Source organism: Arachis ipaensis, chromosome B2 (genome assembly GCF_059453495.1).
Source record: "Arachis ipaensis isolate K30076 ecotype BB chromosome B2, ASM5945349v1, whole genome shotgun sequence".
NCBI classification, from domain to species: domain Eukaryota; kingdom Viridiplantae; phylum Streptophyta; class Magnoliopsida; order Fabales; family Fabaceae; genus Arachis; species Arachis ipaensis.
In genome coordinates this window covers 70444135-70466294 of record NC_142437.1, presented here as the reverse complement: position 1 = coordinate 70466294, position 22160 = coordinate 70444135, and the positions used below count along the sequence as shown (strand labels likewise).

The following is a 22160-nucleotide window of genomic DNA, read 5'->3' as shown; positions in this document are numbered from 1 at the left end:
CTCTTCATCTAAGAATTCGAACCTACTCCTCTTCTATTCCTTTCTTATTCTACTCACATAAAGGAATCTCTATACTGTGACATAGAGGATTCCATATTTTCTTTTCTGTTTTCTTCTTTTTCATATGAGCAGGAACAAGGATAAGAACATTCTTGTTGAGGCTGATCCTGAACTTGAAAGGACTCTGAAGAGGAAGCTAAGGGAAGCCAAAGTACAACTCTCTGGAGAAAATCTGACAGAAATTTTCGAAAAAGAAGGAGACATGGCCGAAAATAATAACAATGCAAGAAAGATGCTTGGTGACTTTATTGCACCAAATTCCAACTTACATGGAAGAAGCATCTCAATCCCTGCCATTAGAGCAAACAATTTTGAGCTAAAGCCTCAATTAGTTTCTCTGATGCAACAGAATTGCAAGTTTTATGGACTTCCATCAGAAGATCCCTTTCAGTTTTTAACTGAATTCTTGCAGATCTGTGATACTGTTAAGACCAATGGGGTTGATCCCGAGGTCTACAGGCTTATGCTTTTCCCATTTGCTGTAAGAGACAGAGCTAGAGTATGGTTGGACTCTCAACCTAAAGATAGTCTGAACTCTTGGGATAAGCTGGTCACGGCTTTCTTAGCCAAGTTTTTTCCTCCTCAAAAGCTTAGTAAGCTTAGAGTGGATGTTCAAACCTTCAAACAGAAAGAAGGTGAATCCCTCTATGAAACTTGGGAGAGATACAAGGAACTGACCAAAAAGTGTCCTTCTGACATGCTTTCAGAATGGACCATCCTGGATATATTCTATGATGATCTGTCTGAATTATCTAAAATGTCATTGGACCATTTTGCAGGTGGATCCATTCACCTAAAGAAAACGCCTGCAGAAGCTCAAGAACTCATTGACATGGTTGCAAATAACCAGTCAATGTACACTTCTGAAAGGAATCCTGTGAGTAATGGGACACCTATGAGGAAGGGAGTTCTTGAAATTGATACTATGAATGCCATATTGGCTCAGAATAAAATATTGACTCAGCAAGTCAATATGATCTCTTAGAGTCTGAATGGATTGAAGGAATCATCCAACAGTACTATAGAGGCATCTTCTGAAGAAGAAGCTTATGATCCTGAGAACCCTGCAATAGCAGAGGTGAATTACATGGGTGAACCCTATGGAAACACATATAATCCCTCATGGAGAAATCATCCAAATTTCTCATGGAAGGATCAACAAAAGCCTCAACAAGGCTTTAATAATGGTGGAAGAAATAGGTTTAGCAATAGCAAACCTTTTCCATCATCCACTCAGCAACAGATAGAGAATTCTGAGCAGAACCCATCTAGCTTAGCAAATATAGTCTCTGATCTATCTAAGGCCACTGTGAGTTTCATGAATGAAACAAGGTCCTCCATTAGAAATTTGGAGGCACAAGTGGGCCAGCTGAGTAAAAGGGTCACTGAAACTCCTCCTAGTACTCTCCCAAGCAATACAAAAGAAAATCCAAAGAGAGAGTGCAAGGCCATTAACTTGACCATCCTGGCCGAACCTACAAGGGAGGAGGAGGACGTGAATCCTAGTGAGGAAGACCTCCTGGGACATTCAGTGACCAATAAGGAGTTTCCCTTTGAGGAACCAAAGGAATCTGAGGCTCATCTAGAGACCATAGAGATTCCATTGAACCTCCTTCTGCCCTTCATGAGCTCTGGTGAGTATTCTTCTTCTGAAGAGAATGAAGACGTTACTAAAAAGCTAGTTGCTAAGTACCTTGGGGCAATCATGAAGCTGAATGCCAAATTATTTGGTAATGAGACTTAGGAAGATGAACCTCCCTTGCTCACCAATGAACTGAATGCATTGGATATGCAGAAATTACCTCAAAAGAAACAAGATCCTGGCAAATTCTTAATACCCTGTACTATAGGCACCATGACCTTTGAGAAGGCTCTGTGTCACCTGGGGTCAGGAATAAACTTAATGCCACTCTCTGTAATGGAGAAATTTGGGATCTTTGAGGTGCAAGCTGCCAGAATCTCATTGAAGATGGCAGACAACTCAAGAAAACAGGCTTATGGACAAGTAGAGGACGTATTAGTAAAGGTTGAAGGCCTTTACATCCCTGCTGATTTCATAATCCTAGACACTGGAAAGGATGAGGATGACTCCATCATCCTTAGAAGACCCTTCCTAGCCACAACAAGAGCTGTGATTGATGTGGACAGAGGAAAGTTAGTCCTTCAACTGAATGAGGAAAACCTTGTGTTTAAAACTCAAGGATCTCCCTCTGTAACCAAGGAGAGGAAGCATGAAAAGCTTCTCTCACTACAAAGTCAACCAAAGCCCCCACAGTCAAACTCTAAGTTTGGTGTTGGGAGGCCACAACCAAACTCTAAGTTTGGTGTTGAACCCCCACATTCAAACTTTAAGTTTGGTGTTGGGAGGTTCCAACAATGCTCTGAACATCTGTGAGGCTCCATGAGAACTCACTGTCAAGCTATTGACATTAAAGAAGCGCTTGTTTGGAGGCAACCCAATGTTATCTAATTATATTTATTTATTTTCTATTGTTATTTTATGTTTTCTTTAGGTTGATGATCAGGTGAAGTCACAAAAACTACTGAAAAATCAAAAACAGAATGAAAAATAGAATGAAAAACAGCACAGCCTGGAGGAAGAGCAGTCTGGCGTTAAACGCCAGAAATAAACATCTGTCTGGCGTTTAACGCCAGAAACAAGCATCTGCCTGGCGTTAAACGCCAGAAACAGGCTACATTTGGGCGTTTAACGCCAGAAACAAGCAGCAGTCTGGCGTTAAACGCCAGGATTGCACAGCAAGGGTGTTTTACACACCTAATTGGAGCAGGGATGTTAAGTCCTTGGCCCTACTGGATTTGTGGACCCCACAGGATCCCCACAGGATCTGTGGACCCCACAAGATCCCCACCACTTCTTCTCTCCTCTTCACACCTTTCCACAACTTTCTTCCCCAAAATAACCTCCACCAATCACCTCCAATTCCCCTCCAAAACCATCATACACCCACCTACACCCACCCACTCAAATTCAAACCATCACTCCTTCCTTTTCACACATCATAACCACCTTAAACCCCCAGTGGCCGAACCATTCACACACCTCCATCTCCTCTATTTTCTTCTTCTTCTACTACGTCCTTTCTTCTTTTGCTCGGGGACGAGCAAACCTTTTAAGTTTGGTGTGGTAAAAGCATTGCTTTTTGTTTTTCCATAACCATTTATGGCACCTAAGGCCGGAGAGACCTCTAGAAAGAGGAAAGAGAAGACAAAGCTTCCACCTCCAAGTCATAGGAGATGGAGAGATTCATCTCAAGGGTCCAAAGCTCAGTGGTAGAGCATTTGACTGCTCAACAAGAGCATGAGGAAATTCCTCACCATGAATTCCCTGAGATGCCTCAGGGGATGCACTTTCCTCCCCAGAATTATTGGGAGCAAATCAACACCTCCCTAGGAGAATTAAGTTCCAACATGGGACAACTAAGGATGGAGCACCAAGAGCACTTCATCATCCTCCATGAGATTAGAGAAGATCAAAGAGCTATGAGGGAGGAGCAACAAAGACAAGGAAGAGACATAGAGGAGCTCAAAAGTACCATTGGTTCTTCAAGAAGAGGAAGACGCCACCCTCACTAAGGTGGACCCGTTCCTTAATCTCCTTGTTCTTATTTTCCTGTTTTTCGTTTATTATGCTTTATGTTTTATTTATGATGATCATTAGTGTTTAAGTGTCTATGTCTTAAAGCTATGAATGTCCTATGACTCCATCACCTCTCTTAAATTAAAACTGTTCTAAAAACAAAAGAACAAGAAGTACATAGTTTCGAATTCATCCTTGAAACTAGTTTAATTATTTTGATGTGGTGATAATACTTTTTATTTTCTGAATGAAAGCTTGAACAGTGGATATGTCTTTTGATATTGTGGTTTATGAATGTTAAATATGTTGGCTCTTGAAGAATAATGAAAAAGGAGAAATGTTATTTGATAATCTGAAAAATCATAAAATTGATTCTTGAAGCAAGAAAAAGCAGTGAATACAAAAGCTTGCGGAAAAAAAAAGAAAAGAAAAGAAAAATGGCGAAAGAAAAGAGAGAAAAAGAAAAAGCAAGTAGAAAAAGCCAAAAGCTCTTTAAACTAAAAGGCAAGAGCAAAATGCCAATAGCCCTTAAAACCAAAAGGCAAGGGTAATAAAAAAGGATCCATGGCTTTGAGCATTAGTGGATAGGAGGGCCTAAGGGAATAAAATCCTGGCCTAAGTGGCTAAACCAAGCTGTCCCTAACCATGTGCTTGTGGCGTGAAGGTGTCAAGTGAAAACTTGAGACTGAGTGGTTAAAGTCAAGGTCCAAAGCAAAAAAAGAGTGTGCTTAAGAACCCTGGACACCTCTAATTGGGGACTTTAGCAAAGCTGAGTCATAATCCGAAAAGGTTCACCCAGTTATGTGTTTGTGGCATTTATGTATCCGGTGGTAATACTGGAAAACAAAGTGCTTAGGGACACGGCCAAGACTCATAAAGTAGCTGTGTTCAAGAATCAACATACTAAACTAGGAGAATCAATAACACTATTTGAATTCTAAGTTCCTATAGATGCCAATCATTCTGAACTTCACGGGATAAAGTGAGATGCCAAAACTATTCAAGAGGCAAAAAGCTACTAGTCTCGCTCATCTGATTGGAGCGGATAATTTATACGCTTTTTGGCATTGTTTTTACATAGTTTTTAGTATGATTTAGTTAGTTTTTAATATATTTTTATTAGTTTTTAAATAAAAATCACATTTCTAGACTTTACTATGAGTTTGTGTATTTTTCTGTGATTTCAGGTATTTTCTGGCTGAAATTGAGGGACTTGAGCAAAAATCAGATTCAGAGGTTGAAGAAGGACTGCAGATGCTGTTGGATTCTGACGTCCCTACACTCATAGTGAATTCTCTAGTGCTACAGAACTCCAAATGGCACGCTCTCAATTGCGTTGGAAAGTAGACATCTAGGGCTTTCCAGAAATATATAATAGTCCATACTTTACCCGAGTTTAGAGGACGCAAACTGGCGTTCAACGCCAGTTCCATGTTGCATTCTAGAGTTAAACGCCAGAAACAGGTTGCAAAGTAGAGTTAAATGCCAGAAACAGGTTACAAACTGGCGTTTAACTCCAAGAGAAGTCTCTACACGTGTAAAGCTTAATGCTCAGCCCAAGCACACACCAGGTGGGCCCCGGAAGTGGATTTCTGCATCATTTACTTATTTCTGTAAACTCTAGTAACTAGTTTAGTATAAATAGGACTTTTTACTATTGTATTTACATCTTTGGATTATCTTTTGATCCTTTGATCATGTTTAGGGGGCTGGCCTCTTGGCGATGCCTGGACCTTGTTCTTATGTATTTTCAACGGTAGAGTTTTTACACACCATAGATTAAGGTGTGGAGCTCTGCTGTTCCTCATGAATTAATGCAAAGTACTATTGTTTTTTTATTCAATTCAAGCTTATTCCTATTCTAAAATGTTCATTCGCACCTAAGAACATGATGAATGTGATGATTATGTGACGCTCATCATCATTCTCACTTACAAATGCGTGCCTGACAAACACTTCCGTTCTACATGTAAACAAGCTAGAATGAATATCTCTTAGATATTTAATACAGAGGACCGAGTCCGAGATATTAGAATCTTCGTGGTATAAGTTAGAACCCATGGACGGCCATTCCTAAGATTCAGAAAGTCTAAACCTTGTCTGTGGTATTCCGAGTAGGATCTGGGAAGGGATGGCTGTGACAAGCTTCAAACTCGCGAGTGCTGGGCGTAGTGACAGACGCAAAAGGATAGTAAATCCTATTCCAAGTATGATCGAGAACCGACAGATGATTAGCCATGCAGTGACAGCGTATTGGACCATTTTGACAGAGAGGACAGGATGTAGCCATTGACAACGGTAATGCCCAACATACAGCTTGCCATGGAAGGGAGTAGGAATGATTGGATGAAGACAGTAGGAAAGCAGAGGTTCAGGAGGAACGAAAGCATCTCTATACGCTTACCTGAAATTCTCACCAATGAATTACATAAGTATCTCTATCCTAGTTTATATTTTATTTATATTTATTATCAATTCACCATAACCATTTGAATCCGCCTGACTGAGATTTACAAGGTGACCATAGCTTGCTTCAAGCCGACAATCTCCATGGGATCGACCCTTACTCACGTAAGGTTTATTACTTGGACGACTCAGTGCACTTGCTGGTTAGTTGTGCGAAGTTGTGATAAAGTGTGATTCACATTTGAGAGCACCAAGTCTTTGGCGCCATTGTTGATGATCGCAATTTTGTGCACCAATGGGCTTTTGAAATGAATCTCTCCATCTCTCATGACTCGGAGTTGGAAGCAACTGCCTTCCCTTTCCTCTTCCTAGAGGTTTCTCCGGCCTTAGGTGCCATTAGTGGTTATGGAAAGCAAAAAGCTGAGCTTTTCCACACCAAACTTAAAAGCTTTGCTCGTCCTCGAACAAAATAAGATAGAAGGGAGTAGAAGAAGAATGATGCAATTAATTTTGAGAACTTATTACTATATACAAGAAAAATAAAGAAGATTTAAAAAGAATTTGAAAAGATATGTAAGTTTTGAAAACGTTTTGGAAGGAATTGAAAAGAATTGAAAAAAGAATTAAAAAGAATTGGAAAGATTATTCATATTTGAAAATAGAAATTGAAAGATGAACGTTTAAAATATGTTTGATGCAACAAATTATGAATTAAAACATGAAAAATTGAAAAAAAATCGAATTGGAAACAAAATTACCTCCCTTGTGTCATCCTGGCGTTAAACGCCCAGAATGCTATCCATTCTGGCGTTTAACGCCCAACCAGATACCCTGGCTGGCGTTAAACGCCAGGAATCCTTCTTTACTGGGCGTTTTTTCTGAACGCCCAGAATACTGCCATTTCTGGTGTTAAACGCCCAGAGTGCTGCCCATTCTGGCGTTTAACGCCTAGAATGCTGCCTGCATGGGCGTTAAACGCCCATTCTGCTATCCTTACTGGCGTTAAAATGCTAGTAAGCCTGTCCTCCAGGGTGTGCTATTTTTGATGTTGTTTTTGATTCCGCTTTAATTCTGCAGCTGTTGTTGTGACTCCACATGATCATCAACCAAAAGAAAACATAAAGTAACAATGGAAAATGAAATGAAAAAGAAATTAACATAGATAAATAAGATTGGATTGCCTCCCAACAAGTGCTTCTTTAATGTCTCTAGCTGGACTTTTACTGAGCTTTTTAATTTAGTCTCAGTTTTGAGCACTCTTGCTCAACATTGCCTTCAAGATAATGTTTGACTCTTTGTCCATTAACAATGAACTTTTTTTCAGAGTCAATATCCTGAAGCTCTACATATCCATATGGTGACACACTTGTAATCACATATGGTCCCTTCTACCGGGATTTCAATTTCCCAGGAAACAATCTGAGCCTAGAGTTAAATAGTAGAACCTTCTATCTTGGCTCAAAGACTCTAGATGACAGCTTTCTGTCATGCCATCTTTTTGCTTTCTCCTTGTAAATTTTAGCATTTTTGAAAGCATTGATTCTGAACTCCTCTAGCTCATTCAACTGGAGTAATCTTTTCTCTCCAGCTACCTTAGCATCAAGGTTTAGGAACCTGATTGTCCAGTAGGCCTTGTGTTCCAGTTCAAGTGGCAGATGACAGGTTTTCCATACACAAGCTGGCATGGAGAGGTCCCTATAGGAGTTTTGAATGCTGTTCTGTATGCCCACAGAGCATCATCCAGACTTCTTACCCAATCCCTTCTACGGGTACTTACAGTCCATTCCAAGATTCGTTTTAGTTCTCTATTTGAGACTTCAGCATGCCCATTTGTTTGTGGATGATATGGAGTTGCCACTTTGTGGTTAATTCCATATCGGACCAGAGCAGAGTCAAGCTGTTTATTGCAGAAATGAGTGCCTCCATCACTGATCAATACCCTAGGGACACTGAACCTGCTGAAGATATGCTTCTGGAGGAACTTTATCACTGTCTTAGTGTCATTAGTGGGTGTTGCAATTGCCTCTACCCACTTAGATACATAGTCTACTGCCACCAGAATATAAGTGTTTGAATATGATGGTGGGAAAGGCCCCATGAAGTCAATACCCCATACATCAAACAACTCAATCTCTAAGATCCCTTGCTGAGGCATGGCATAATGATGAGGCAGATTACTAGCTCTCTGGCAACTGTCACAGTTACGTACAAACTCTCGGGAGTCTCTATAGAGAGTAGGCCAGTAGAAACCACATTGGAGAACTTTTGTGGCTATTCGCTCACCTCCAAAATATCCTCCATATTGTGATCCATGGCAATGCCATAGGATCTTCTGTGCCTCTTTTCTAAGCACACATCTATGGATTACTCCATCTGCACACCTCTTAAAGAGATATGGTTCATCCCACAAGTAGTACTTTGCATCAGAAATCAATTTTTTTGTTTGCTGCTTACTGTACTCTTTGGGTATGAATCTCATAGCTTTATAGTTTACAATGTCTGCAAACCACAGTACTTCTTGAATGGCAAAGAGTTGTCCATTCGGGAAGGTTTCAGTGATCTCAGTAGGAAGGAGGGACGCTCCTGCTACTGGTTCTATCCAGGACAGGTGATCAGCTACTTGGTTCTCTGTCCCTTTTCTGTATCTTATTTCTATATCAAGCTCTTGCAGAAGCAACACCCATCTTATGAGTCTAGGTTTTGAATCCTACTTTGTGAGAAGATATTTTAGAGTAGCATGGTCAGTGTACACAATCACTTTTGATCCTACTAAATAAGATCTGAACTTTTCAATGGCATAAACCACTGCAAGCAACTCCTTTTCTGTGGTTGTGTAATTCTTCTGTGTGTCATTTAAAAAACGGCTAGCATAATAAATGACATGCAGAAGCTTGTCATGCCTCTCTCCTAATACTACACCAATGGCATGATCACTGGCATCACACATTAGTTCGATTGGTAATGTCCAGTCTGGTGCAGAAATGACTGGTGCTGTAACCAGCTTAGCTTTCAAAGTCTCAAACGCCTGCAGACACTCTTTGTCAAAGACAAATGATGTATCAGCAGCTAGCAGATTGCTCAGAGGTTTTGCAATTTTTGAAAAATCCTTTATAAACCTCTTGTAGAATCCTGCATGCCCTAGAAAGTTTCTGATTGCCTTAACATTGGCAGGTAGTGGTAATTTTTCAATTACCTCTACCTTAGCTTGATCCACCTCTATTCTTTTGTTTAAAATTTTGTGCCCAAGGACAATTCCTTCAGTCACCATAAAGTGACATTTCTGCTAGTTTAAAACCATGTTAGTCTCTTTGCACCTTTTCAGAACAAGTGCTAGATGGTCAAGACAGGAGCTGAATGAATCTCCAAATACTGAGAAGTCATCCATAAAGACTTCCAAAAACTTCTCTACCATATCAGAGAAGATAGAGAGCATGCACCTCTAAAAGGTTGCAGGTGCATTGCACAGACCAAATGGCATCCTTCTGTAAGCAAATACTCCAGAAGGACATATGAATTATGTTTTCTCTTGGTCTTGAGGATTGGTGCACGAAATTACAATCACACTTTTGCAATTCTGCACAACTAACCAGCAAGTGCACTGGGTCGTCCAAGTAATACCTTACGTGAGTAAGGTTCGATCCCACGGAGATTGTTGGCTTAAAGCAAGCTATGGTCATCCTTGTAAATCTCAGTCAGCTGAATTAAAATGGTTTTGAGATATTGATAATTAAAATATAATTAAAATAGAAAATAAGATAGAAATACTTATGTAATTCATTGGGGGGATTTCAGATAAGCGTATGGAGATGCTTTGTTGCTTCTAAACCTCTGCTTTCCTACTGCCTTCTTCCAACCATGCATTACCTCCTTCCATGGCAAGCTGTATGATCCTCTCGGATGAAAACAAATCTATCTGTCCTGTCACCGCAGGTCTAATCATCTGTCGGTTCCTGCTAGCGTCGGAATAGGACCATTGTCCTTTTGCGCACTGTCACTTGCGCCCCACATTCGCAGGTTTGAAGCAAGTCACAGTCATCCCTTCCCAGATCCTACTCGGAATACCACAGACAAGGTTTAGACTTTCTGGATCCCAAGAATGCTGCCAATGGTTCTAGCCTATACCACGAAGACTCTGATCTCATGGAATGGAAGGCTCTGTTGTCAGGAGAGGCAACCATGCATCGTGAACCAGGAGGTTAATAGATACACACTCAAACTATTGCAGATAGAACGGAAGTGGTTGTCAGGAACGCGTTCATAAGTGAGAATAATAATGAGTGTCACGGATCATCACATTCATCAGGTTGAAGTGCGAGTGAATATCTTAGAATAAGAATAAGCTTGAATTGAATAGAGGAACAATAGTACTTGCATTGATTCATGAAGAACAGCAGAGCTCCAAATCTTAATCTATGGGGTGTAGAAACTCCACCGTAGAAAATACATAAGTGAAATAAGGTCTAGGCATGGCCGAATGGCCAGCCTCCCAAAGAGGGTTCAATCATCAAAACATGATTAAAAGATGAAAATACAATAGTAAAAGGTCCTATTTATAATGAACTAGTAACCTAGGGTTTACAAAAATAAGTAAATGATGCAGAAATTCACTTCCAGGGCCTACTTGGTGTGTGTTTGGGATGAGCATTGAAGCTTTTTCGTGCATAGGTTTTTCTTGGAGTTAAACGCCAGCTTTGGTGCCAGTTTGGGCGTTTAACTCCAATTCTGCTGCCAGTTTAGGCGTTTTACGCCAAAAATTTTAAGCTGAATTTGAATGCCGGTTTGGGCCATCAAATCTCGAGCAAAGCATGGACTATTAAATATTTCTGGAAAGCCCAGGATGTCTAATTTTAAACGCAATTGAGGGCAAGCCAATTGGGCTTCTGTAGCTCTAGAAAATTCACTTCGAGTGCAGGGAGGTCAGAATCCAACAGCATCTGCAGTCATTTTTCAGCCTCTGAATCAGATTTTTGCTCAGGTCCCTCAATTTCAGCCAGAAAATACCTGAAATCACAGAAAAACATACAAACTCATAGTAAAGTCTAGAAATGTGATTTTTATTTAAAAACTAATAATTATATACTAAAAACTAACTAAATCATACTAAAAAGCTACCTAAAAACAATGCTAAAAAGCGTATTAATTATCCGCTCATCACAACACCAAACATAAATTGTTGCTTGTCCCCAAGAAACTAAAAACAAAATAGGATAAAAAGAAGAGAATATACAATAAATTCCGAAAATATCTCTGAAGATCAGTCCTAATTAGATGAGCGGGGCCATTAGCTTTTTGCTTCTGAACAGTTTTGGCATCTCACTTTATCCTTTGAAGTTCAGAATGATTGGCATCTATAGGAACTCAGAATTCATATAGTGTTATTGATTCTCCTAGTTCAGTATGTTGATTCTTGAACACAGTTACTTTATGAGTCTTGGTCGTGACCCTAAGCATTTTATTTTCCAGTATTACCACCGGATACATAAATGCCACAAACACATGACTGGGTGAACCTTTTCAGATTGTGACTCAGCTTTGCTAGAGTCCCCAGTTAGAGGTGTCCAGAGCTCTTAAGCACACTCTTTTTTGCTTTGGACCACGACTTTAACCGCTCAGTCTCAAGCTTTTCACTTGACACCTTCACGCCACAAGCACATGGTTAGGGACAGCTTGGTTTAGCCGCTTAGGCCAGGTTTTCATTCTTGTGGGCCCTCCTATCCATTAATGCTCAAAGCCTTGGATCCTTTTTATTTTACCCTTGCCTTTTGGTTTTAAGAGCTATTGGCTTTTTCTACTTGCTTTTTCTTTTTCTTTATTATATTTTTTTTTTGTTTCTGCAAGCTCTTCACTGCTTTTTCTTGCTTGAAGAATCAATTATATGATTTTTCAGATTAACAAATAACATTTTTCCTTTTTCATCGTTCTTTCAAGAGCCAACAAATTTAACATTCATAAACTTCACTATTAAAAATATGCATTGTTCAAGCATTCATTCAGAAAAACAAGAAGTATTGCCACCACATCAAAATAATTAAACTATTTTAAAATTCAAAATTCATGTACTTCTTTTTCTTTTTCAGAAAACATTTTTTTTATTTAAGAGAGGTGAAGGATTCATAGGACATTCATAGCTTTAAAGCATAAACAGTAAACACTAATGATCATGTAGTGAAGATCCAAACATAGATAGCACATAAAGCATAAAAAAAAAACAGAAAGATAAGAACAAGGAAATCAAAGAACGGGTCCACCTTAGTGATGGCGACTAGTTCTTCCTCTTGAAGATCCAGTGGAACGCTTGAGCTCCTCTATCTCTCTTCCTTGCCTTTGTTGCTCTTCCCTCATGGCTAATTGATCCTCTCTAATTTCATGGAAAATAATGGAGTGCTCTTGGTGCTCCATTCTTAGTTGTTCCATGTTGGAACTCAGTTCTACTAAAAAGGTGTTGATTTGCTCACAATAGTTGTGTGGAGGAAAATGCATCCCTTGAGGCATCTCAGGGATTTCTTGATGAGGGACTTCCTCATGCTCTTGTTGAGGTCCATAAGTAGGCTCTCTTGTTTGCTCCATCATTTTCTTAGTGATGGGCTTGTCCTCTTCAATGAGGGTGTCTTCCTCTATGACAATTCCTGCTAAATTGTGGACGTGACAAATGAGATGAAGGAAGGCTAACCTTGCCAAAGTGGAGGTTTTGTCAGCCACTTTGTAGAGTTCTAGAGATATGACCTCATGAACTTCTACTTCCACTCCATTCATGATACTATGGATCATGATAGTCCGGTCTATTGTAACTTCAGACCGGTTGCTAGTAAGAATGATAGAGCATTGGATGAACTCCAACCATCCCCTAGCCATAGGTTTGAGGTCAAGCCTTCTCAATTGAACCGGCTTGCCTTTGGAGTCTCTTTTCCACTGAGCTCCTTCCACACATATGTCCATGAGGACTTGGTCCAACCTTTGATCAAAGTTGACCCTTCTAGTGTAGGGGCGTGCATCTCCTTGCATTATTGGCAAGTTGAATGCCAACCTTACATTTTCCAAACTGAAATCTAAGTATTTCCCCCGAACTATTGTAAGCCAATTCTTTGGGTTCGAGTTCAAACTTTGATCATGGTTTTTGGTGACCCATGCATTATCATAGAACTCTTGAACCATTAAGATTCTGACTTGTTGAATGGGGTTGGTGAGAACTTCCCAACCTCTTTTTTGAATCTCATGTCGGATCTCCGGATACTCATTCCTTTTGAGCATGAAAGGGACCTCAGGGATCACCTTCTTCTTAGCCACAACTTCATAGAAGTGGTCTTGATGGACCTTTGAGATAAATCTCTCCATCTCCCATGACTCAAAGGTGGAAGCTTTTACCTTCCCTTTCCTCTTTCTAGAGGTTTCTCTGGCCTTAGGTGCCATAAATGGTTATGGAAAAATAAAAAGCAACACTTTTACCACACCAAACTTAGAAGGTTTGCTCGTCCTCGAGCAAAAGAAGAAAGAAGGGAGGAGAAGAAGAAGAAAATAGAGGAGATGGAGAGGTGTGAGTGGTTCGGCCAAGGGGAGGAAAGAAGTGTTTATGATGTGTGAAAATGAAGGAGTGATGAGGGGTTTATATAGGAGTGGAGAAAGGGGTAGGGTTCATGTATTAGGGGTTGGGTTTGGGAGGGAAAGGATTTGAATTTTGAATTGTGAGGTGGGTGTTATGGGGAAGAGTAGTGGAGGTGATTGGTGAGGGGTATTTGGGAAAGGGTGTTATAGGAAGGTGTGAAGAGGAGAGAGAGAGAGAGTTTAGGTAGGTGGGGATCCTGTGGGGTCTACAGATCCTGAGGTGTCAAGGATTTCTCATCCCTGCACCATTTTGGGTGTGTAAACGCCCCTTGGAGTGCCAATCCTGGCGTTTAACGCCAGCTTTTCTTCCCTTTCTGGCGTTAAACATCAACTTTTCTTCCTTTTCTGGCATTAAACGCCAGTCTGGTGCCCTTTTCTGGCGTTAAACGCCCAGAATGGTGCCAGACCGGGCGTTTTGTAATGACCCAATTTTCAGTACGCCTAGGACATACCAGAAACTGAGTGCTACCAATTTGTCATCCTAATTATTATCTATTAATTATTATCTATTATTTATTATATGAGCCTGATTCGTTGTTAAAAGCGTAGTTAGTTAGCGAGGTACTTTTTTTTGAAAACGTTTGAATTAATAAACAGAATCATTTATAATCAACTCACAGCTGATAACAGATAAAACAGTTATAAGCAACCACACATAAATACATCACAAGTAGCTAGCAACATTCAGTTATCCAGCCTTTATTAGAGTATAGACCTTTAGTTAGAACACCCCTAGGTATAGCTAGATAATAACTATATACATATACATACATACAACATCCCAGGTCCTGACCTGTTCAAGAGGTCCCTAAGCTGGCACCTAGGCTAGCCTAGACTCTATACTCACCTAGTCCCTCTAAACTACTAAAGCGTGGGAAAGTACGTTCTAAGTCTTCAAAACTCAAGTCATGTGGAACATCATCAAAAGGTGGAACATCTTTTACAACTCCTCTGCACGATCATACATCGTCTTAGAATATACCTCTGGTACTTTATTGAGTGACCGCATAACAGCAACGTCGTACGGGGGACTTAGGTTAAAGTTCATAGATAAACGGGGCATAGATGTCGGCTGGTACCATGGTATATACGTATAAACAGATAATGGAGTTCAATCTATATTCAAAAGACTACCTAGGGTGGAATTCTCTTTACGGAAGGATCATCAACGAACTACGGAAGGATACTCTTGCTTCCATCTGGAGGGGGAAGGGAGAGAAAAGGGGTAAGAACTGGGGAGTTCTTAGTAGGGTCGGGGTTATTAGTTAAGTTCATTAATTCCATGTTATTTAGCAGGTAAATAGCAGAATACAAAAAAACAGTAAATAGAAGATACAGATAAATAGAGAAGATAGAGAAAACAGATAGCAGAACACAAACAGAAGGATACAAGAAAATACAAAACAGACACAGAGAATAGAATACAAACAAGGAAAACATACATTCATACCACAATCATAACAAAGGAAATGCACTACCAAGTATGATGCATGTCTAGCCCTAGCGCAGGTAATGAGCTCATTTGTCGGTTACATACCCGCTCCCGACGTTACCCGGAGTCCTTTGACCAGGTAAGGCTTCCCTGTTGGCAATGCCCCTCGCAAGAGTCCTTTGACTTGTGAGGCAAACCACTGCAAGAGTCCTTTGACTTGCAGGGCGGCACTAGCAACCCACTGCAAGAGTCCTTTGACTTGCATGGCGGAGCTAGTTAACTTATATCTGCCCAACACACTCTCTGTAAGAGTCCTTTGACTTACAAGAGCATACACACACTCTCACTATAAGAGTCCTTTGACTTACAGGAGCATACACACACACTCTCACTGTAAGAGTCCTTTGACTTACAGGAGTATATGCTAGTCGTGTGTTCTCGATACCTCTGTAAGAGTCCTCTAACTTACGGAATAGCATTATAGCTAAGTATCTCAGGAAAGCACTCTTAGTGGTCGTACCACCATCTATCTGACTGCCTTCACGCAGTAGATCATCACATAATCATTCTCATTATCATCATCACTTTCACATTCTTATGCAGTACCTCTTTCTTTCTCTGTTCAATCATGCTATACAAACTTTACAGCTTTTACTTTTACAACATCGTAACTCAAACCATTTCTCTTTATCACATTACTCTTTTCTCTTTGTCTTTTTACTCTGCTCTGATTACTCTTTTCTCTGTATCTCTTTACTTTTCTCTGGTTACTCTGTTCTCTGTGTTTCTTTACTCTGCTTTGATTTCTCTTCATAACATATGTATTTAAAGCTTATGTAAATTTCGATATGAATAGTTAGCCTGTCCCAAGTATAGGTTCATTAAGTCTATACTGAAACAGTTTAACTTTTCATACTATACCTAACCCTAGCTGCAACTCAATGACTAACTATGTTGCCCTAGTTCGTTCACTAATTTCTGTCTGTTTTTCTGTCATTAAAACTTTACAGACTTTTCTTTGATTTTTTTTTATCTTTTCTTTAACTTTTTATCTTTCATTTATCCTTGCCTCACTAATATGTTCTTACCACTCCCTAAGTGTTTTATGAAGGTAATTATGAGATTCTGCGCTTAAAGTTGTCTTTCTAAAGCTTTTACAGAAAACTGCCTTTTCTGCATTATTTTATTATTTTTATTAAAATATTATTTTTAATTAAATATTATTATTTAATATTTTATTATTATTTATTATTTTAATACTAAATTTTCGAAAATTAACTTACCTTTTACTTTTAACCTTTAAAATTCACTTTTTACCACCCGTAACTTTTAATATTTCTACTTTTACCACCCTAACTTTCAGAAATTACCATATAACCACTCAAACACCAAATTAATTACTTCCTTGACTTTTTATGAATCAAAAAGGTGTTTTTCATTGTTCTTCATCACGCTCAAAGTGTTCTTCATGTTCTTCATAAATTCTTCAGATTCTTTCTCTGTTTTTACCCGTTTTTCAGTCTTTTCATCAACCGATTTTTACCATAATTCATAATAAATTAGCAGCCACTAAAACCCCATCTTTTCTACATGATTTCTACACAAATTGAACCACAATTTAAGCTTAGGGTTTCGTTTTTCCAGATGCCCCAAGAACATGAACTTTAAAGCTTGAATTTCATCAAATTTCATCAAAAATTTACCAAATTTTCACCAAGAATCAATCATATAAGCAACCAATTTTTAGCACAGCCAATTTATACAACATTCACACAACTCAAACACAAATAATCAAGATTAATTTCGTGACACCCTACCTTGATTTGCTGCTCCAAATTCGGTTAAACTTTCAGGTGGTCCTTAAGCACTTTTTCCTCCTAAAACACATCAAGAACAACTTTAAATCCACAAACTCTCAACTGACCAAATCTCCCTCAGCATGTTAGGAAGAGATATCTCACCTTAGACTTACTGGAAATTCACGTTTCTTGGCCCTCAAGTCAAGTTAAGCATGATTCCTAAGGAAGAACATCAAGAAAACACATGTTTTGCATGGTTTTCCTTGAAAACCGAATTGAAATGGGAGGGAGAAAGCCATCTCACCTTATTTCCAGCCTTGATAAGTCACATGGTTAAGTAGAGGAATAAGAGAGGATCATTTTGGTGAAATCGGAGTTTTGATTTGAGTTTTGGTTCAAAAGAAATCAAGCTTTGAAGATTAAGTGTTCATGAAAGTTTCTCTCTTTTCTCTCTTGTTATTTTCGGCCAAAAGGGAGTAAATGACCAACCTTGGAGTGTCTTGGGGGTGTAAGGTGAGTTATGATTGGTTGGCTTGGAGGTGGGTTAAAATAATATTAAAATATCTCAGGTGTATAACTACTAAAACTAGATGTATCGGAACACACGTAAAAATATCTCTAAAAATTATTTTCTGAGCTACTAGCATAAATGACACTAGTAACATATTTATTATGAGAATAAAACATGTATGATGAGGCCTTAGCATTGCTAAAATCATCAGAGAGTGCTGGTGCTAAGCTGCACCAGTAAACCGTAAACCCGGTTAAACCGATTTTCTATTTTTAACTAAAACAGACCAGGTAACCTTATAATATCATTCAAGAATCTTCTAATACTAATATAATGATAATATTATCATATTATCTCTCTTCTCTCATGAATCGAGTCCGGTTCATCAAATTGAGACTATTTACGAAAAACCGAATCAAAACTCCTAACCGATACGGTTCAAAAACTAGGTTCTTCGTGACCGCGTTATCGAGCTTGCCTCAGAAAAGGTTCTAGCTTAAGGATGACATAATGACAATGAGTATCGAGATACTTGTTGATATAGAAGAGGTGTTCTCTTTACTGATCTTCCGGAGAAATCCGTGCCTTTAGAAAAGATCTCGCGTACTCGAAAATCAGGGTTGTTACATTCTACCCTCCTAAAAGAAAATTTTGCCCTCAAAATTTCAGCCGCGTGCAAGAAATCCATCTTTAAGCGGTCCATTTCCTTCAATCCATCCTGACGAAGATATCAGTTCGTTCCTTACAGCATCTAAATATCACATAGCCATAGCTATGGAGAACATAACAGCTATAAGAATAGTTGTGCCTCGCACGAATTCGTCGTTCGGAACTTGATTAAACCATGCCTATTCACAGTCATTGAGGTCTTATCCACACCAAACAATCAATATTAAGGTGATCAGTCTTAATATCTCAAGTTAAGCACGAACATTCCCAAAATGAGCACTCATAGACATTCATGCCAAATGTATCTTGAAGATATCCTAACAGCATGAGACACACAAGCAGAGTATGCAGTAAAGCATAGTCAGTCCATTCCCCAGGCTCTACTGGGAACGAACTACTCTGATACCAAATTGTAACGACCCAATTTTCAGTACGCCTAGGACATACCAGAAACTGAGTGCTACCAATTTGTCATCCTAATTATTATCTATTATTTATTATATGAGCCTGATTCGTTGTTAAAAGCGTAGTTAGTTAGCGAGGTACTTTTATTTTTTTTTGAAAACGTTTGAATTAATAAACAGAATCATTTATAATCAACTCACAGCTGATAACAGATAAAACAGTTATAAGCAATCACACATAAATACATCACAAGTAGCTAGCAACATTCAGTTATCCAGCCTTTATTAGAGTATAGACCTTTAGTTAGAACACCCCTAGGTATAGCTAGATAATAACTATATACATATACATACATACAACATCCCAGGTCCTGACCTGTTCAAGAGGTCCCTAAGCTGGCACCTAGGCTAGCCTAGACTCTATACTCACGTAGTCCCTCTAAACTACTAAAGCGAGGGAAAGTACGTTCTAAGTCTTCAAAACTCAAGTCATGTGGAACGTCATCAAAAGGTGGAACATCTTCTACAACTCCTCTGCATGATCATACATCGTCTTAGAATATACCTCTGGTACTTTATTGAGTGGCCGCATAACAGCAACCTCGTACGGGGGACTTAGGTTAAAGTTCATAGATAAACGGGGCATAGATGTCGGCTGGTCCCATGGTATATACATATAAACAGATAATGGAGTTCAATCTATATTCAAAAGACTACCTAGGGTGGAATTCTCTTTACGGAACGATCATCAACGCACTATGGAAGGATACTCTTGCTTCCATCTGGAGGGGGAAGGGAGAGAAAAGAGGTAAGAACTGGGGAGTTCTTAGTAGGGTCAGGGTTATTAGTTAAGTTCATTAATTCCGTGTTATTTAGCAGGTAAATAGCAGAATACAAAAAAACAGTAAATAGAAGATACAGATAAATAGAGAAGATAGAGAAAACAGATAGCAGAACACAATCAGAAGGATACAAGAAAATACAAAACAGACACAGAAAATAGAATACAAACAAGGAAAACATACATTCATACCACAATCATAACAAAGGAAATGCACTACCAAGTATGATGCATGTCTAGCCCTAGCGCAGGTAATGAGCTCATTTGTTGGTTACATACCCGCTCCCGACGTTACCCGGAGTCCTTTGACCAGGTAAGGCTTCCCTGTTGGCAATGCCCCTCGCAAGAGTCCTTTGACTTGTGAGGCAAACCACTGCAAGAGTCCTTTGACTTGCATGGCATAGCTAGTTAACTTATATCTGCCCAACACACTCTCTGTAAGAGTCCTTTGACTTACAAGAGCATACACACACTCTCACTGTAAGAGTCCTTTGACTTACAGGAGTATATGCTAGTCGTGTGTTCTCGATACCTCTGTAAGAGTCCTCTGACTTACAGAATAGCATTATAGCTAAGTATCCCAGGAAAGCACTCTCAGTGGTCGTACCACCATCTATCTTACTGCCTTCACGCAGCAGATCATCACATAATCATTCTCATTATCATCATCACTTTCACATTCTTATGCAGTACCTCTTTCTTTCTCTATTCAATCATGCTATACAAACTTTACAGCTTTTACTTTTACAACATCGTAACTCAAACCATTTCTCTTTATCACATTACTCTTTTCTCTTTGTCTTTTTACTCTGCTCTGATTACTCTTTCTCTGTATCTCTTTACTTTTCTCTGGTTACTCTGTTCTCTGTGTTTCTTTACTCTGCTTTGATATCTCTTCATAACATATGTATTTAAAGCTTATGTAAATTTCGATATGAATAGTTAGCCTGTCCCAAGTATAGGTTCATTAAGTCTATACTGAAACAGTTTAACTTTTCATACTATACCTAACCCTAGCCGCAACTCAATGACTAACTATGTTGCCCTAGTTCGTTCACTAATTTTTGTCTGTTTTTCTGTCATTAAAACTTTACAGACTTTTCTTTGGTTTTTTTATCTTTTCTTTAACTTTTTATCTTTCATTTATCTTTGCCTCACTAATATGTTCTTACCACTCCCTAAGTGTTTTATGAAGGTAATTATGAGATTCTGCGCTTAAAGTTGTCTTTCTAAAGCTTTTACAGAAAACTGCCTTTTCTGCATTATTTTATTATTTTTATTAAAATATTATTTTTAATTAAATATTATTATTTAATATTTTATTATTATTTATTATTTTAATACTAAATTTTTGAAAATTAACTTACCTTTTACTTTTAACCTTTAAAATTCACTTTTTACCACCCGTAACTTTTAATATTTCTACTTTTACCACCCTAACTTCCAAAAATTACCATATAACCCCTCAAACACCAAATTAATTACTTTCTTGCCCTTTTATGAATCAAAAAGGTGTTCTTCATTGTTCTTCATCACACTCAAAGTGTTCTTCATGTTCTTCATAAATTCTTCAGATTCTTTCTCTATTTTTACCCGTTTTTCAGTCTTTTCAGCAACCGATTTTTACCATAATTCATAATAAATTAGCAGCCACTAAAACCCCATCTTTTCTGCATGATTGCAACACAAATCAAACCTCAATTTAAGCTTAGGGTTTCATTTTTCCAGCATTCCCAAGAACATGAACTTTAAAGCTTGAATTTCATCAAATTTCATCAAAATTTCACCAAATTTTCACCAAGAATCAATCATATAAGCAACCAATTTTTAGCACAGCCAATTTATACAACATTCACACAACTCAAACACAAATAATCAAGATTAAATTCGTGACATCCTACCTTGATTTGCTGCTTCAAATTCGGTTAAACTTTCAGGTGGTCCTTAAGCACTTTTTCCTCCTAAAACACATCAAGAACAACTTTAAATCCACAAACTCTCAACTGACCAAATCTCCCTCAGCACGTTAGGAAGAGATATCTCACCTTAGACTTACTGGAAATTCACGTTTCTTGGCCCTCAAGTCAAGTTAAGCATGATTCCTAAGGAAGAACATCAAGAAAACACATGTTTTGCATGGTTTTCCTTGAAAACCGAATTGAAATGGGAGGGAGACAGCCATCTCACCTTATTTCCAGCCTTGATAAGTCACATGGTTATGTAGAGGAAGAAGAGAGGATCATTTTGGTGAAACCGGAGTTTTGATTTGAGTTTTGGTTCAGAAGAAATCAAGCTTTGAAGATTAAGTGTTCATGAAAGTTTCTCTCTTTTCTCTCTTGTTATTTTCGGCCAAAAGGGAGTAAATGACCAGCCTTGGAGTGTCTTGGGGGTGTAAGGTGATTTATGATTGGTTGGCTTGGAGGTGGGTTAAAATAATATTAAAATATCTCAGGTGTGTATAACTACTAAAACTAGGTGTATCGGAACACACGTAAAAATATCTCTAAAAATTATTTTCTGAGCATAGTAACATATTTATTATGAGAATAAAACATGTATGATGAGGCCTTAGCATTGCTAAAGTCATCAGAGAGTGCTGGTGCTAAGCTGCACCAGTAAACCGTAAACCAAGTTAAATCCGATTTTCTGTTTTTAGCAAAAACAGACCAGGTAACCTTATAATATCATTCAAGAATCTTCTAATACTAATATAATGATAATATTATCATATTATCTCTCTTCTCTCATGAATCGAGTCTGGTTCATCAAATTGAGACTATTTACGAAAAACCGAATCAAAACTCCTAACCGATACGGTTCAAAAACTAGGTTCTTCGTGAC

General features: G+C 38.6%; 1 non-coding gene across 1 annotated transcript; it reads right to left on the bottom strand.

Annotated features, from left to right (window-relative positions):
• Positions 1–655: 655 nt before the first annotated feature.
• Positions 656–763, bottom strand: LOC148574317 (small nucleolar RNA R71). The gene has a single exon (XR_015906736.1). It is a non-coding gene; the product is annotated as a small nucleolar RNA R71 (small nucleolar RNA).
• Positions 764–22160: the final 21397 nt, after the last annotated feature.